The sequence below is a fragment of the Diabrotica undecimpunctata genome, chromosome 10 (genome assembly GCF_040954645.1).
Source record: "Diabrotica undecimpunctata isolate CICGRU chromosome 10, icDiaUnde3, whole genome shotgun sequence".
NCBI lineage: Eukaryota > Metazoa > Arthropoda > Insecta > Coleoptera > Chrysomelidae > Diabrotica > Diabrotica undecimpunctata.
This window is the reverse complement of record NC_092812.1, coordinates 19,198,025-19,215,469: the sequence shown is the minus strand read 5'-3', so window position 1 is coordinate 19,215,469 and position 17,445 is coordinate 19,198,025. Positions and strand designations below refer to the sequence as shown.

At 33.4% G+C, this 17,445-nt stretch overlaps 1 protein-coding gene across 2 annotated transcripts in view; it reads left to right on the top strand.

The window, feature by feature from the left end:
• Positions 1 to 4,812: 4,812 nt before the first annotated feature.
• klar (klarsicht) overlaps positions 4,813 to 17,445 on the top strand; it is a 312,176-nt gene continuing 299,543 nt past the window's right edge. For both annotated transcript variants that reach the window (XM_072545854.1, XM_072545851.1), the window contains exon 1: positions 4,813 to 5,504. The gene's annotated coding sequence lies outside the window, so the exon portion shown is untranslated. The remainder of the gene's footprint in view (positions 5,505 to 17,445) is intronic.

Below are 17,445 nucleotides of genomic sequence, written 5' to 3'. Positions count from 1 at the left end.
TTTTGTATAAAATAGTGCCGGACTTATTTATCCCACTAACCCTTATAATTTCTTCTAGAACTATATTGAATAGCAAGGTAGACAACGGTCTCCTTGGCGAACTCATTTTTCACTTCGAATTCTTCTGAGACTGTGCCGTTGCGTTTCACAGCACAAATGGTTTGTCTAATTGTCATTTTTACCAATCTTACTATTTTTTCTGAAATTCTTTTAGCGTCTCTATTAATTTGTTTCTGTCTATTGTATAGTAGGCGGCTTTGTAATGAATGAAAAGTACTTGTGCTGAAATGTTGTATTCATAGCAATTAACAGGATTTGTTTTAGCATAAAAAATTGATCGGTTGTTGATCTTACCCTATATATATATATATATATATATATATATATATATATATATATATATATATATATATATATATATATATATATATATATTTCTAATCGTTTTTTAATTAGTATGGCGAGCACTTTATATATTACCTACAACAAGGATATTCCTCTATTGTTTGCGCATTCAGTTCTATCTCCCTTTTTGTGTATAGGAATTATAATGGACTTACATTTTTGAGGCATTTCTTCGGCATCCCACACTTCTAGTATGAGCTCACTAAGTTGGTTTATTAACGACTTTCCTCCATATTTTAAGTTCTCTGCCACAATTCCACTCTCAGCGGGCCTTTTTTGTTTTTTCATATCTTTTATTATTTCTTCAATTTCTTGTCTTGGCTTTGATATTTCTTCTATTACTATTTGAGGTTTAGGAACATTATAATTTTCTTCAGTAGTCACTCCATCATTTAGCATCTCTTCGAAATATTCTTTCCACCTTTCACATATTTGGTCTTCGTCCGCTATCAGGTTTTCTTGCTTATCTTTTAGATTCTTTGTTCTTCGCTGATATTCACTTTTAATGTATTTTACCTCTTTGTAAAAATTTTTTATCTCATTTTTCTTGTAATTTTCTTCAACACGCTTTACTTTATCATCCATATACTTTCTTTTCCGTGCCCTTAGGATTTTCTTTTTTTTCGTTCTTCAGCATACCTTTCAAGGTCGTCTTGTTTTTGCAATCGCAAACTTTTTAATCTTTTTTTTTTTAACTTTGTTCTATATTCGTCATCGAACCAGTATTTTTTTCTAAATCTTTTTGTTCTTGGTATGTTCTTCGACGTTGCTTCCTTTATAGTGTTTGTCATTTTCAAGAACTTTTCTTTTATGTTACTCACAGTAGCTTATCTTGTTTGGAGTAGGTTTCTTGTATAATTATCCTTTTGATAATCCTGCACTACCTCAAATTTTCGCAGTTTTTCAAAATCAAATTTACGTTTCACTTTCTATTTCTGTTTTTGCTTTTTAATTATTGCTTCTCTCATATTAATTCTAACCAAAAAATGGTCAGAGTCTACGTCAGCCCCTCTACACGTTTGCACATTTGTTATTAAATTGGCGAATTCCTCTTGTATTAAGATGTGGTCCAGTTGATCCCGGAATTTTCCACATTCCCTTATATATATTTTTTCTTCTGAAATGCGTATTCATTATTTTCATCCTGTTTTCAATTGCGAATGTAATCAATCTATGGCCATTATCATTTGTACTCATATGTTTACTTTCGCCTCCTGTTATGTTTTTATATATATCTTCTCTTCCGACCTTTGCATTGGCGTCAGTGGCGCACCCAGAATTTGTCTTAGGGGGGGGGTTTGAAATGTTTTTATGCTACCTTCATTTTGAGTCCCTAAAATTTAGGTTTTAGTTTAATTTAAAGTACTAAAGATAGCGGTGCCAAAAATTCAGGTATCTATTATCCTGCCTAGCAACTAAAACCACCCTCTCTTACTTGTGCGCAGTTGATTGTCGCACGTACCGTACTCCGAAAGTGGGGTGGCTTAGCCCCCTTTCAGACGAGGATACTGTATCCGAGATACGCGTATCCGAGACGCAGATATTACATAGACTCAAATGGAGCTTTTCAGACGGGACGCGCGAGGGATACAGTATGCGAGATACCGAATTCAGTATCTCGTACCCTCCTGTCGCCGACGACTGAATGCGTATCCCAGATACAGAAGAAACATTACGTTAAATGAACGCTTTCAGACACGAATACTTTTGCACCACATTCCATAGACGCGCGATTTTCTGTCGAATAATTGTGAATAAGCAACGAAAGAAAGACGGTGTTTTCTGAATATAGTTATACGTTCCCTTGGTTTCTCTTAATTCTACAATAGGATGAACCCACAAATTACGTCGTCTTTTCAGTTTCTTTTTCTTTTTATTTAATATGTACCACAGCATAACATACTCTTCTACATCCATACTCGAAAAATATAACCGCACTGCACTGCTACTATTTTCATACTGACGAGCATGCCCGTGAATCCGATACAGTCGCCATCGAAAATTCTGTATCTCGCATACAGTATCTCGGATACAGTATCCTCGTCTGAAAGGGGGCTAAGGCTGACGACATTTTTGGAACACTCCCTTCTCGTATCTAGATCTTATCTATTGTTCTGAAGCTATTTTTTTGTGGCATTTTAAAGTAATCACTATTTAAATGGGAATAAGCCACAATTGAAGGTTAAAATTGTGTTATTGACGTTTGACATTAATCCAACTTGTAAATACAATACATTTTGGAGACGGCTATCGCCGTTTTTCCGTTTTCCTCCACCAATCCTCCCGGTCCAAGGCATGCTTCTCCTCCAAACCTCTCGATTCCATCGCTCTTTTAATTCTTTCATTCCATGATCGTCGAGGTCTACCTCTTTTGTTCTTCCAAGGGGTTTCCATTTGTGAAGTTTTTGGGGCCAACGTTCGTCAGGCATTCTCAATAGATGTCCAAACCATTTTGAACCTCTTCTTTCTATTCTGTCAATGACCGTTTCTGTAGCATTCATGTTATTTCTTATAGATTCTTTGGTCTTCCTTTCCTGCCTTGATGCTCTAGCACTTCTTCCCAAATAATCCATTTCAACTGCCAACAATCTTCTCTTCAGGTCTGCATTAATTGTCCATACTTCAGAGCCATAACAAAGAACTGATTCAACCATGGTTTGCTCTATTCTTTTTTTGTTCCTTATGTTGTGATCCCACCATAAGGAGTTCAGACATCCTACAATTTTACGTCCCTGATTAATTCGTGTTTAATTTCGGTTTCTTCCAAGCCGTTCTTAGGAATAAGTGGACCTAAATATTTAAAATTTTCCACTTGTTTGATTTCCACGTCCTCGTCTATCAACACTTCAAACCTTGCATCTGAATTGATAACTAAGTAAATATTCTGTTTTCTTCATGCTGACTTGTAACCCCCATTTTAAATATTCTCTCTATAGACGATTTATCATAAATTCTAGATCATAAGAATCTTGAGCTAGGATGACTTGGTCATACGCAAAGTTCAGGGAGAACAGTACGTCATTTTCTATGGGGATTCCCATTCCCTGGCAGGGGTTTTTCCAATTTTGGAGGGCTACCTCAATATATAAATTAAACAGTTAGAGTAACATACTGCATCCTTGTTTTAGTCCTATAGTTACTTTTATTGGCTCTGATAGTCTATATCCGATTTTTAGGTAAGTAGTGTTATCCCTGTATACTTCTGTGATTATTCCTAAAAGGTATGTACTAATGTCGAGTTGTTGTTAAGCTTGCCACAATTTAAGTCTTGGAACTGTATCATATGCCTTTTCTAGGTCGATAAAGGCTAGATGTACTTCGGTACTAACCGCTATTCTTTTTTCTATTAATTGTTGGAGTATAAACAAATTATCAGTGCAAGAATCTTGTATAAAACGTGAATGGACTAATCTGTTTAATGTTGTTTCCAGTCAAATGTGTTTCCTGTATTGCTATGATGTGTATTTTATATTTTTTAAGGTCTTCTATTGGGTTAATTAATTCTCCCTCCTCGTACATTCCATGTCGCAATATTTAGGTACGTATTCTTATTTTTTGTTTTGCTATTTATGTTCAAACTCATTTTCCTGTTCATCGCTAGGGCCCGTCGGCATAATGGGTCATCTGTTCCTTTTTCCAGTACTATATGCCATTTTTTGGGTCCATATTTCTAGAATTTTCTCGTTTGAAAGTACCATGTCCGGCCCATTTCCATTTTATGCCATCCACAGTTAATTTTTTGTACCATATCTTCACGTTTTTACCTTCAGCTCTTAATTCATTGCCTTTATTTACAATTTACTTCCTTATGTGTCTTTCCTTTTCGGTCAGGTCATTGTTGATGAAGATCTTTTCTCCAGTAAGAAATCTGAGCTTGCTTTTTTTGTTCATTATCTTGTGAGTGTTTTATCTGTTGCGACTATTGGTAGACCCGGTTATTTATTCTTATCTGTTTTTCAATTCTTTCTACTTTACTTTCAACCTGGGTTAATTTGTTTTTTGTTTCTTCCAATTCTTGCTTTATCTTTATATTTTCTTTTTTCAGAACTATCATCTCTTCCCTACATTCCTTATTTTCATTTCTGATTTCTTTCAGTTCTCCCATTCTTTTGAGTAGGTAGAAGAAAAATTACAAAAACTTATGTCTAGCAAAGTAAAAGAGTGACGAAAATAAAGTGAAGAAACATTTTTGCAGACAGATATTGTTTGATTAATTTGGAAAAATGGGAGACGCGTCGGCAAATTGAACAGAAATTGTTGTTTTTTGTGTGAATTTGAATTTCCGCCGCAAGCGGCCTGTGGGTACCATCTGCACTGACACACAACAAATAAATATAAATGTGGTGGGGAACAGCTTGCCTGAATCATCTAGTTGGCTTAAACTACTAAGCCCGAGTGTCTCTCACAGTCTCACAAACACCAGTCTCTGACCGAGTTTATCGACGTGAGGTACGTAAAAAGCGCGTCAGTCGTTCATAGTATAGCCTGCTCGTTATTGAAGAATTGTCATTCGCAAAGTGGTCTAGACTAATATTTGTTTTATTAAATTAAAAGTAAATAAAACAAAGTGTGGTGACAGTTAAACACAGAGTTCTCTAGTTTGTCTGTTTAATTTAAACTCACCACACAAGTGATCATTTAGTAAAAAACGGTGTTGGTTCGACCCTTAGATTGTCTATTAAAAATAAATAAAATAAGTTGTAAAAGGAAGACAGTGTTTTCTATAATAGACTCTTAGTTTTCCTATCAAATACAGATAAATAAAAAAAGTTATGATAGTCAAAGACAGCGTTCCTTAGACTTTTAGTTTGTCTCCTTAACTAAAAATAAATAAAAAAAATTGTGATAGTAATAGACAGTGTTCTCTAGACTCTTAGTTTATCAATTAAATTATAAATACAAATAAAAAAAATTGTAAAGGTAAAATGCAGTGTTCTCTAGACTTTTAAATAAATAAAATAAATAAAGAAGTTGTGATAGTAAAACACAGTGTCTTCTGGACTCTTAGTTTGCCTGTTGAATTAAAAATAAATAAAACAAAATTGTGATAGGCAGGTGATTGCTTGCACCTCGAGTTTTGAAAAGAGAGAGTTTTCCAGGTTAGTTCATATTTAACCTAGTTTATTTGTAAAACGACATATTTTGCATTGCTTTTCATTTATTTAATAAATGGTTGATATCCTCATATTATTTTGATATCAATATACATTTTAAATTCATAGGTTTGATTATTTGTATATATACCACTGTGATGGTAGTAGATGGTTAGAGATTTAGAGAAAATTGTTCCCTTAATTTAATTATCAAATAGGTACCTATACTTACTACAAAACGATAAAATATAATCTGTTAAGTATGACGAGAAATTACCTATTTTAATACCAAAATATAATGTTCACGAAGCAATTATATTAACGGTCGGCTGAATGGCTCGTTGCGGCATCAAGTTGAGATCATTGTTTACGTATATTAACAAATTGCCGCGCGCGGTAAAAGTTTGTTGTACTGATATTCTGTCTTTACCGCGTTGGGTTGAAATTTTTTATTATTTTGAATTGCGTCATTTAAAGATTTTCTTTAGTTAAAAATACCATAATGACGAGGATTTTAAATATGTAATGGCATAATGGCGAGTGAGTCAAATAATACAAACGCAGTTACGCATAACCCTTGGTTTCAGTAGTATTTATTTTAGTGGATGTTATTCTTTCTCTATTAGCCATTTTTGGCCTTATTTTATCAATCAAAATTTAATAAATTACTCCAGTCGTCAGAGACGAATATGCCACTGAACCCCTAAAAATCATACGAACAAGCTGAATTTTGCCGAAAATATTAATTTTGGGACCTCAAAAAAGATGCAAAAAGTTTAACACTGTTACCCCCGGGCTTTCCCCTAGACAAAAATGTTTCAAATAAAAAATGTAGCTGAGATACAAAAATGTTTATAAACACTTTTTGTGTAGAATCTACCATTCTCTTAGAAACAACGCTTAAAGCGACCGTCGATTTTGAATGTCACGCGCGCGAAATCAATATTAAATATAATTTGTATCAGCTCGACGGTAAAAATTCGATATCTTTTGATTCAAATGTCCTATCGACAAAATCAAGATGCGTTTTAAAGGTAAAGAGTAAGAGTATAGTAAAGGGTATAAACTCAGATTTTATAAAGGTGTGAAATAAATAAACGTGACGCGACTTTTGCCATTTTTTATGTTCCTCATGAAATCAGTGGCGGATCCAAAGGGGGGGGGGTGGGTTACGGGGGTCATGACCCCTCCCCCACATCAAAAATAAATATCAATCAAATAATACTAAAAAAATAAAAATTTAAAACCCATCAACCCTATAAGCAGGAAGTTAACAGTTGAAATGATTCAAGAAATATGAAGAATTTGAATCCATTAATAAAAACTGTTATTCCTTGTGGTAGACAAAATATTTCTAGAGAGGGCATAGAGATGATAAAAATATTAAAAGTATTGTAAACGGCGATGGTACAGAAAAAAATGATGGTAATTTTATTCGGTTTAGAATAGATGCTGGCGATAATGATCTGCGAAAACATTTGGTAACTGCTCCGGCTAGTGCTACATTAATTAGTAAAACTACTCAAAATGATATCATTTCTTGCTGTAAAGAAGAATGTCTGCGATATCTTCATTTAAATGAGATTAGAGAAGATTTAATCACATTTGTTAACGCCTACGATTCGATTCTAGAAGAAGACGTCGGTTCAGAAGTAGAACGCCGCTTAACTGGAGTTGCTTTAGGCCACATTGTTGAAGATTCCGTAAAGAATTTTAATTTAAATTTAAATTTTTGCGTAGGTTTTGGTGTCCACAGTTGGTCAGTAATGGCATTCGAAACGAAAGGTGCCGTTAACGAATTAAAAAAAAACGGCCAAACATGCTGTGCGTTGTCCATGTAGCAATCATATTTTGAATAATTCCTTGGCAAGCTCCTCAAAAGTTATATCATGTCGTAATGCTTCAGAAACTATGAGGACGTAGTAGCCTCGCCCAAACGACATGATGTTTTTAATAAGGAACTGGGGGTTGCTGTCCGGGGTATTTGTGAAACTAGTTGGGTTGAAAGGCATAAAGGTCATCTTTAGTTCCAGGGCAAATTAATCATCAAAATATACAACGCTCTTGAAACAATTTCTACGTGGAAGGACAGTAAAACATTAGCTGATGCATTTTCAATAATGCACACTATTGGGAGACCAGAATTTCTCATTTCAGTAGTTTGTCTTAGTGATGTTTTAGGTACAACTGTATTACTTGTCGTCTTCTTCAGTCACTAAAATTAGATTTGAAGAAGGCTACTGAGGCCATAGAGGACACTAAATACATTCTACAAAATAAAAGATCAAATGCTGAATCTGTTTTTGAAGTAAAGGAAATAGCTGAACAACTAGACATTGAATTGAAAATGCCTCGTATAGTTTCTCGACAAAACCAACCTGCTAACTCTTGCGAAGAATATTTCCGAAGATTTATTTACCCGTTTTAGACAATATCTTAACTGATTTAGAAGAACGACTTTCACCGGAAGTTATGAATCTATTTAATTTTCGAGTTGTTTTACCTAAAACTGATAACACACCAGAAGATATAGTTGCATTAAGAAAAATTGTTGACGCCTTCCAGGATATTATTCGACCATTTACTGGATTCAAAAGTGGAAAAGAGTCGTGCAATATAATGGAAAACTTTCTGATTCTATTTTAGAAGTATTAGAAAACTACGATATTTATATGTATCTAAATATCAGAATATTTCTGCAAATATTAATTACACTGCCAGTCAGTGCAGCAACAGCAGAGTGTAGTTTTTCTACGCTTAAGCGTCTAAAGACTTGGCTTAGAAATAGAACTTCGGAGGAAAGGTTAACTGGTTTAGCACTCATCAATGTGCATGCTGAAATTTCTCTAAATGTTGATGCAATCATAGAGCGATTTGCTAAATCGGATAGCCGATCATTTTAGAAAATTATATAATATTTACTTATTTTATTCTTATAGTATTTTTATTAACTGAACTTTTATTTACCACTCGTTGCTGGCTGTTGCTGACAATTTATGAGATAAATTTCAATACCGAGAAAAACATTATTTCACTGACTTGTAGTCTAATATGCCTAATTATAGAAATAACTATTCTCAAAGGATATAATGTTTTTTGTTGAATAAATTAATTTAAATAAAACGCTGTCTACATTTCTTCTTAAGGTTCCTTCTTCATTATAGAAGGGTGGCTATAACTATAGCAAATTGCTCTCTATCTTAAGATGTTCTTAGCATCGAATGTGTGTCCACGCCTGTCCAGTCTCTTACATTCTTCAGCCAGGAGCATTTTCTTCTTTCTGTACCTCTTTTTCCTTCTACTTTCCCTTTCATTGTGAGTCTTAGAAAGTTATATTTGTCTCCTCTGTAAATATGTTCTATATAACTCGTTTTTCTGTTGTTTACAATATTTAGGAGTTCTCTCTCAGTCCTCATTCTTCTCAACACCTCGTTGTTGGTCACGTGCTCTGTCCACGAAATCTTCAGCATCCTTCGAAAAACACACATTTCAAAGGCTTCTATACGCCTCATACTTGTAATTCCGAGAGTCCATGTTTCCACTCCGTATAGCAATAAGAAATAAATGAATGTATTTACTAATTGATATCGGATATCCAACGATAAGATAGAGTTTATTAGGAATATTTAATGCATTCATTAATGTTTACACTTACATTGATTTATTGCATTTAAATTACTTAACTTTGGTTTATACTTAAGTATTTATCCTTGGTTTGTTCTTGATTTTGGAGCCATAGGATAGGTGGGTTAAATTTTTTTTTGTTTAAGTTTAGGACCCCTTAATGTTGTACTCTTCTTTGCACCCGTAGGGTATTTAGGTTTTAATAACTTCTCATTGCTCTAATATATCGCTTAAAATAATTATTGAGAAAATGGTTCCCTTACATGAGGCACAAATCATGATACAAATTTTATTGAATATTGATTTCGCGCGCGTGCCTGACATTCAAAATCGACGGTCGCTTTAGGCGTCGTTTCTAAGAGAACGCTTCATTCTACACAAAAATTGCTTTTAAACATTTTTTTTTAATTATCTCAGCTACATTTTTTATTTGAATCATTTTTCTCTACGGAGTACAGATTCTTGGTAAATCGATTTTTTTCGTTTTTACCCCCATACGAGGGGCGTTTTAGGGGGAAGCCCGGGAGTAAAAGTGTTAAACTTTTTTGCATATTTTTTTGAGGTCCCAAAATTAATATTCTCGGCAAAATTCAGCTTGTTCGTATGTATTTTAGGGGTCAACTCTCTGGCGACAGGACTAAATGCATAATATTGATTTTATACAATGTTATTTTGGTTGTTGATATGATGTTGCTAATTTTTTTGAGGATTATGTTTTTTTGAGAATATCTATTTTATGGGATATAAGTGACCACAAATTAAAGGAAGGCTTGATCAAGAATAAATTCAATTAAAAAGATGTTCAATTTGATTATAAAGGACAAAAATCTTTAGCCGATGTGCTGCAATTTCATATCCAGATATTTATGGAGCATAAAATATGAAATAATTTTTTTTATAAAGTTCCATTATTTAGTATTGTCTGTATATTTCAGTCTTTATTGTAATATACATATGTACGGTATACGAACGCTCCACTGTACACAAATCATCACCTGCATGTGCACAGCACTGCGATATCGCGTCTTTTTCGAACAGATGTTTTGGGTAATAGCGGTGTGGCCAATCCGCCATCGAAATAATATTATTACTTTGATTGTATTGATTTTTTGAGATAATTTTACTTCTCACAATTTAATTTCAATGTCGACCCATTCCAATCGTTCTGCGCACTCAAGTTATCAGCACTTTGTGCTGTCTTTGATTTTGATTATGGATATTACATCTAAACTTTATTTGATATTGAGACAGAGTAATAAATCACTTTTTTTAAGTGGTCATTTCTTAACTGTACTAATAATAGACGAATAATAATTGTATATAATATATACTATGATTGCAGAACTAAATAATACATCGATTACTTCAGAATAAAAGTACCGAAATAAAATATTTCTTCGAAGACTTTGATAGCGAGTATATAAGTTATTTAAGGCACTCGCCAAATTTCGAGTCAGTGATAATTATGATATCTCATGTTAATGTTGACTACAAGTTTACTTAGTTAAGGATAACAGTGACTTCGGCTATGAGACCAATTAAGTTGCTAAAAAATGAATATTTTTTCGTCACAACTGTATAGACGGGTTTGACAGTTGAAATGTACAAAAAGACTCTCATCTAGGGATTCATCAATTTGTTAGTAAAACTATTTTTAAATAAACAATTAAAACGTCAACTCATTATTTTTCTCATAACTTAAAAACTTCTATTTAGAGATTTGATAAAAAACTTATTGCAAAATGTAGAATAATATCGCTGTTTTTGAATAGTGTCCATAACTTTTTTATTATTTATTAAAATTTGTTTAAATGTACCTTAACTAGAGGGTTTGAAGAGATTGAATCTCAATAATCCGGGGCTTATTCTCCTCGTTAAGACGTATACTAATGACCTATGAAAATAGTTAAAAAATAAATTTATGTACACCAATTGATTTAATAATAAATTTAAACTTATACACATTTACAATAACTCCGTAGAATTTAGTTCAAACTAAATGGCTAAAAAAAATATGTGGAAAGCTGGTTAAAAAACACAATATTTTATAAAAAAAAGTCCTTCGACCCTTAGGAGCCAAGATAGACCCTTTTTTACGTTGTTGTGTTATCACTGTTACGTTAATTAACAAAATTAAGAGCTGAAATTAACCAATCTTTTATAAAAAAGTCAAAGTTTTTAGCAAATGAAATTATTCAAAATTGTTTAAACAGGAGTGTTATAAACAAAGAGTACTTTACTTTTCGACTAGAGTAAAAGGAGTGTGGGTAGTTGAGTGAAGGGCCAGACGCTCTCTTCAAAAAATCCAACACAGTTTCAAAATATCATCATCATCATCATCATCATTGGTGCTACAGCCCTATAAAAGAGCCTCGACCTTCCCAAGTCTATTACGCCAGTCAGTTCTATCCATTGCCAACTGTTGCCAGTTTGCTGCGCCTATTTGTCTACCATCCTCATCTACACCATTCCTCCATCTGAGTTTTGGTCTACCCCTTTTTCTACTTCCCACAGGTTGTGACATAAGGATTCTTCTAGGACGGTTGTTCTGCTGTGATCTTGCCAGATGTCCTGCCCATCTTAGTCTTCCTATTTTTATAAAGGATACTACGTCTTTACCACCAAATATATGTTTATATCTGTGATATATCTCGTAGTTGTACCTCCTTCTCCAAACACCATTTTCACAGATGCCACCAAATATTCTTCTCAGGATCCTTCGTTCAAATATAAGCAGGAGATTTTCGTCTGCCTTGGAAATGGTCCATGCCTCCGACCCATATGTCAATACTGGTTGTATAAGGGTTTTGTATATGGTTATTTTTGTTTTTTGGCTTAAGTTTCTGCTTCTCATATGTCTACTCAGTCCAAAATAGCATTTGTTTGCTAGGATTATTCTTCGCTTGACGTTCTCCTTGGTGATCAGGGAGCCCAAGTATGTGAATTTGTCCACCACTTCAAAGGTAGAATTATCAACCGTGAATTGGTGGCCGATGTTTCTGGCTCTATTGTTGGGTGTTGATGCCATTATCTTAGTTTTATTTTCATTTACTTGCAGGCCCATATTTTTTGAGGCGTGTGACAAGGTGGTATACATTTCTTCTAGCTTGCGTGTTGTGCGGGCAACTAGATCAACATCATCTGCATATGCCAAAATTTGGGATGATTTATTAAAAATGTTTCCTCTGCTGTCTATTTGGGCATCCCTGAGCGCCTTTTCCAAAGCTATGTTGAAAAGGAGACACGCCAGCGCATCTCCCTGTCGCAGCCCAACATGCGTTTCAAATGCCTGTGATTGTTCGCCCTGTATTTGGACTTTGCAAACAACTTTACGCATTGTAGCCTTAACCAATCTTATCAGTTTATCGGGGATGTGGAATTCATCCATGGCTTCATACAATTTATTTCTTAGGACACTATCATAGGCCGATTTAAAATCTACGAAAAGATGGTATGTGTCGATATTAAATTCATTGGTTTTTTCCAGTATTTGCGTTAGCACAAAGATCTGGTCTGTTGTTGATCGACCAGGCCTAAAACCACTTTGATATTCTCCAAGAAGCTCCTCTGAATATTCACTCAGGCGACCATATAAAATACTCGAAAATATTTTGTATGCTGTATTAAGGAGGGTTATTCCCCTATAGTTTCTACATTCTAATTCATCGCCCTTTTTGTGTAGCGGGCAAACGATCCCAATACACCACTCTTCTGGGATTTGTTCCTCATTCCAGGCTCTCAGTATGATTTTATATATATATATGATTAGTCAGAGTAGCACCTCCACATTTAATAAGTTCCGCGGGTATACCATCACTTCCCGGAGATTTATTATTTTTTAGGTGTTTTATTGCATCCCATACTTCCTGAATTGATGGAGGCTCCAATGGTGTATTGTTGTTTGCTCCTGGGGGTGGTTGATTTGGATCTTCTACTTCGATAGTAAGCAGTTCTTTATAGTGTTCCACCCACCTTTTCAATACTTCTTCTTTTGTATTGAGTATATGCCCCTCCTTATCCTTACATAGTCCGATCCTTGGTTTAAATTCTTTTCTTGCTTTATTTAGATTTTTATAGAATTTTCTTGTTTGATTTTCCTTTTTTAATGCCTCAAGTTCTTCCAATATTCTATTTTCATAAGTTCGCTTTTTTCTTCGATGGATGTACTTCTCTTCTCTTCTGAGATCTTTATATTTTTGTTCTTTTTCTCGGGTTCTTCTTTGCTGCATCAGTTTATATGCATTGTTCTTTCTTCTTGTAATGTCCTCGCACTCAGCATCGAACCACTCATTACGTGGTGGTGGTCTTTGCGGCCCTAGAATGTTATTTGCTGCGTCTTTAATGTAATTTTTACACATTTCCCATTGTTCACTAATTGTTAGATAGTTTCAAAATATAGCGCTCGGAAAAAATGACATGTCTCGGGTTCTACTGGACCAAATTTCCTCTTTTTTTTTTATTTAAACGGGAGTACAAAGTTGAAATAATTTATCGTATTTTCATTGCAAAATTATCCAAAATAAAGCAGCTAATTTAAGTATTTATTTAAAATAAATAATATTTATTATTATTATATATTATATTATATATTATATTTATTTAATTATATTAAATAAATATTATTTATAAACAATACTTCCATATATTCTTATTTAATTTGAACAAATCAGTTTTTTAGTAATAAAAAAATTACTTTTAGAACAAAAAATAAAATTATAAAATTATATTATATATATATATATATATATATATATATATATATATATATATATATATATATATATTTATATATATATATATATACTTATATATATAATATATATATATATATATATATATATATAGAAAAACAAATAGCATAAATAAAATCAGTACAAATACATAAAAAACTAAAACAAAATTCCTACTACTAAATGCAACTTACTAGTTAACAAGTCTTACAAAACGTCTATGTGCGGATTATTGTCCATTTAAGTCACTATCACGAAGATCCTGAATTAAGAGATGTGGAGATGTGGCAACCATGTGTCAAAGGCTACCCAGAGAACTACTGTATTATACATATATATACTGTATAATTGAGTGCTGTATACCAAAAACGGGACAAATCTTTGACAGATTTGGAGAGAACTGTATAACTTTGTGTAGAGTAAATCCTTGACGGTTTTTTGAGGACTTCTGCCAAACAGAGATGTTGCTTCATCCCCGTCTAAATTCGCTCTGGGGTGTAGGCCTGATTTTTCGGGGAGTCTTTTTTACAAGGATCCAGGGATCCCACCTTAAATTTTTACCTTTACCATGCGAGATCCGCTATGCCCCCTTATGCGGATGATTTTAAGATTTTGACATTTTTGTTTCTCTTAACCTAACCTGTATCTTTTACCGATTAAAAAAGGAGATCAATGCTCATCATATTATAACCAATAAAAGTAACCTTGGTCCATCCTTGGTCGTTTTCTTAGGTTGTTCAAAATTTCTATAAATATTTTGAGAACGATTTCAAAACGTCAAACTTTGGTTAGTTAAAAAATGTGATTTTCATTACAACCAATAAATTGTGGCTTAATCCCATATAAACATAATATTTAAATTAAAAAAGAAGTTTAAAAAAGTTTCATTGTAAAAGATTTTGCTATTTAGTAGTGGGAATAAAATGTAAAGAAACATACAAAAACACCAGTAAAGTACTCAATGTTTGTTAAAGAAAACAAGAAATAGGCTTTTTGTCAAGAAATTGTCAATTTATTATTTCTTGAAATCACAAGCCAAAATTTTAAAATCATAATATGCGTAATGGAGCATCGCGCAGCTGGCATGGTAAAGGTAAAAATTTAAGGTGGGATCCCTAGATCCAAGTGTCTTTTTTGGAAGAGTCTTAAGCTAAGCACTGTTGACAGTGTTGTTATTTACAGAGTGGGTGAATTTTTGTCAAAAGTGGAGTTAAACTAAATTAAAAATATTTTAAATACTTTTTACATGTTCGAATGGATTTATTCGAACAACATCGATACCCTGTAATTTTCCGTGTCATCGCCGAATTTCAGGAAAATTTGGATGTTCTACTTACCCTCCACTACACTTTTGGATTTGTGCCGTTGGTTGCTTTTTATTTTTATCGGAGAAAACTACCTCTATTTGAAGCAAAATCGTATAATTGTAAATTAAACCGGATAATTGATTCAAATCATCTTTTATTGAAGTGGTGAATGAATGTCAATTAACATTAAACAACATAATCTTAATCAATTTTTGTCTTACAGAAAAACAAAATCAAAATGTCCAGAAAAACAAAACCTATATTTTTTTACTCTTTAAGATTTTTCGTATCACTAATACTTTCTTGGATTCTTGGATTCAGAGCCGGAATGGGGACCAGAGAGGCCTTGTTTTCATTACAAGTACTGCTGCAGAAGTGTTACGACCAACAAAAGGATGTCTTTCTATGTTTTGTAGACTTTGAAAAGGCATTTGATCGCGTAAACCATAATAAAATGTTAAATTCCTTGCAGAGCATCAACTTGGATAGCAAAGATCTCCGATTAATTAAGAACTTATATTGGAGGCAGAGTGCCAAGATTAGGATCGACGATCATACATCTAGAAATATTAGTATAAATAAAAGAGTAAGGCAAGGATGCATACTATCCCCTATGCTGTTCAATCTTTACTCGGAACTACTATTCAAGCAAGCCTTGGAAAACCTTTCCACAGGAATAAAAATTAATGGAGAACCAATATCTAGCATAAGATATGCAGATGACACTGTCCTACTGGCTGATACAGACACAAACTTACAGAGGGTTATAGACCACCTTAAGGATGCTTGTCGAGAGTTTGGAATGAAGATCAACGAAAAAAAAAACAAAAGTAATGGTGATCCAAAGAAAACAGAATATCCCCTTACCTATAAAAATAAATGGGAATATTTTAGAACAGGTAAACCAATACAAATACCTTGGCTGTTGGATTAATTGCAAGCTGGACCCAGAACAAGAAATTAAAGCGAGAATTGCTCAAGCTAGGGATAGTTTCTTTAAGATGCGCGTTCTATTCTGCGATACACATATAAATATTAAATTGAGATTAAAACTTGTAAAATGTTTTATCTGGTCTGTTCTTCTCTACGGAGTCGAAACATGGACTTTAAAAATAAAGAGCCTGAATAGAATCGAGGCATTTGAAATGTGGGTGTACCGTAGAATTTTAAAAATTCCTTGGACAGCACAAAAAACAAATGAAGAAGTACTAGCTAGACTCAATTTAGAAAAAGAACTATTGAGAACAGTCAAAAGAAGAAAAACCAGTTATTTAGGGCATTTGTTGCGCAACGAGAAATACTACATCCCTCAGTTGATAATAAAAGGCAAAATAGAAGGAAAGCGAGGAATTGGAAGAAAAAAATTATCCTGGTTACGTAATATCAGAAACTGGACAGGACTTGGATTTGAGGAACTCTTAAGAACAGCTGAAGATAGACAAACGTTTGCCACCATAACCGCTAACCTCCATTGATGGAGACGGCACTTGAAGAAGAAGAATACTTTCTTTAGTTAGTAAAAAAAATTCAAAATTTCAAAAAATAAAATGTTCTTTTGCTTTAAAACCAATTTTATTTTTAAAATAACCACTTTCAACCAGTTAAACTTACAGATCATATAAACAATACATAAATAAAGTAAATTGTAAAGCGGTAACGTTTAATTTTGTTTGGGGTGCAGATTAGAGGGGGATTTTCACGATGTTTTTACCAAAAAAGGTACCAACTTTATTTTGAGAGTAACTCGCTCAAACTCGCTAGTTTTGATGGTAGAATTTAAAAAAAAGACAAAAATAAAGTTTTTTAAACATTTTCAAAAAATTTTAATGAGTTGTCCCAGAAAATTGATTTATTTTTTGATTATTTCACGTTGAAATATTCGATTTGGAATTTGACAAATAGGCACCTACTTTTCATGAACTATAACTCTGGTTCTACTGGGTCTTTATCCATTTCCGGACTTGTTTTGGACGTATGTTTTTTTACCCTCAAGTAAAATCAACACTGAGCTCAAGTCCAAAAGTGAAGTAGTGGGTAAGAGGAACCTAAATCCATATTTTCAAGCAAACCTATCATGACGAGGAAAATTACACTTCAAAACGGTCATTCAGTGGAGTATATAGCGGTCGGAACTTGGCGCGACGCGAAATTAACAATTAAAAACAATTGGTTGCAATAAAGTTATTGTTAAAAACTCTTTGGGATCTTGTAAAATGAAGTTTTAGGTTTAATTTAATGATATAATGAATAAAATATTTTAGGTGTGTAAATAATATTTTTTGTTTC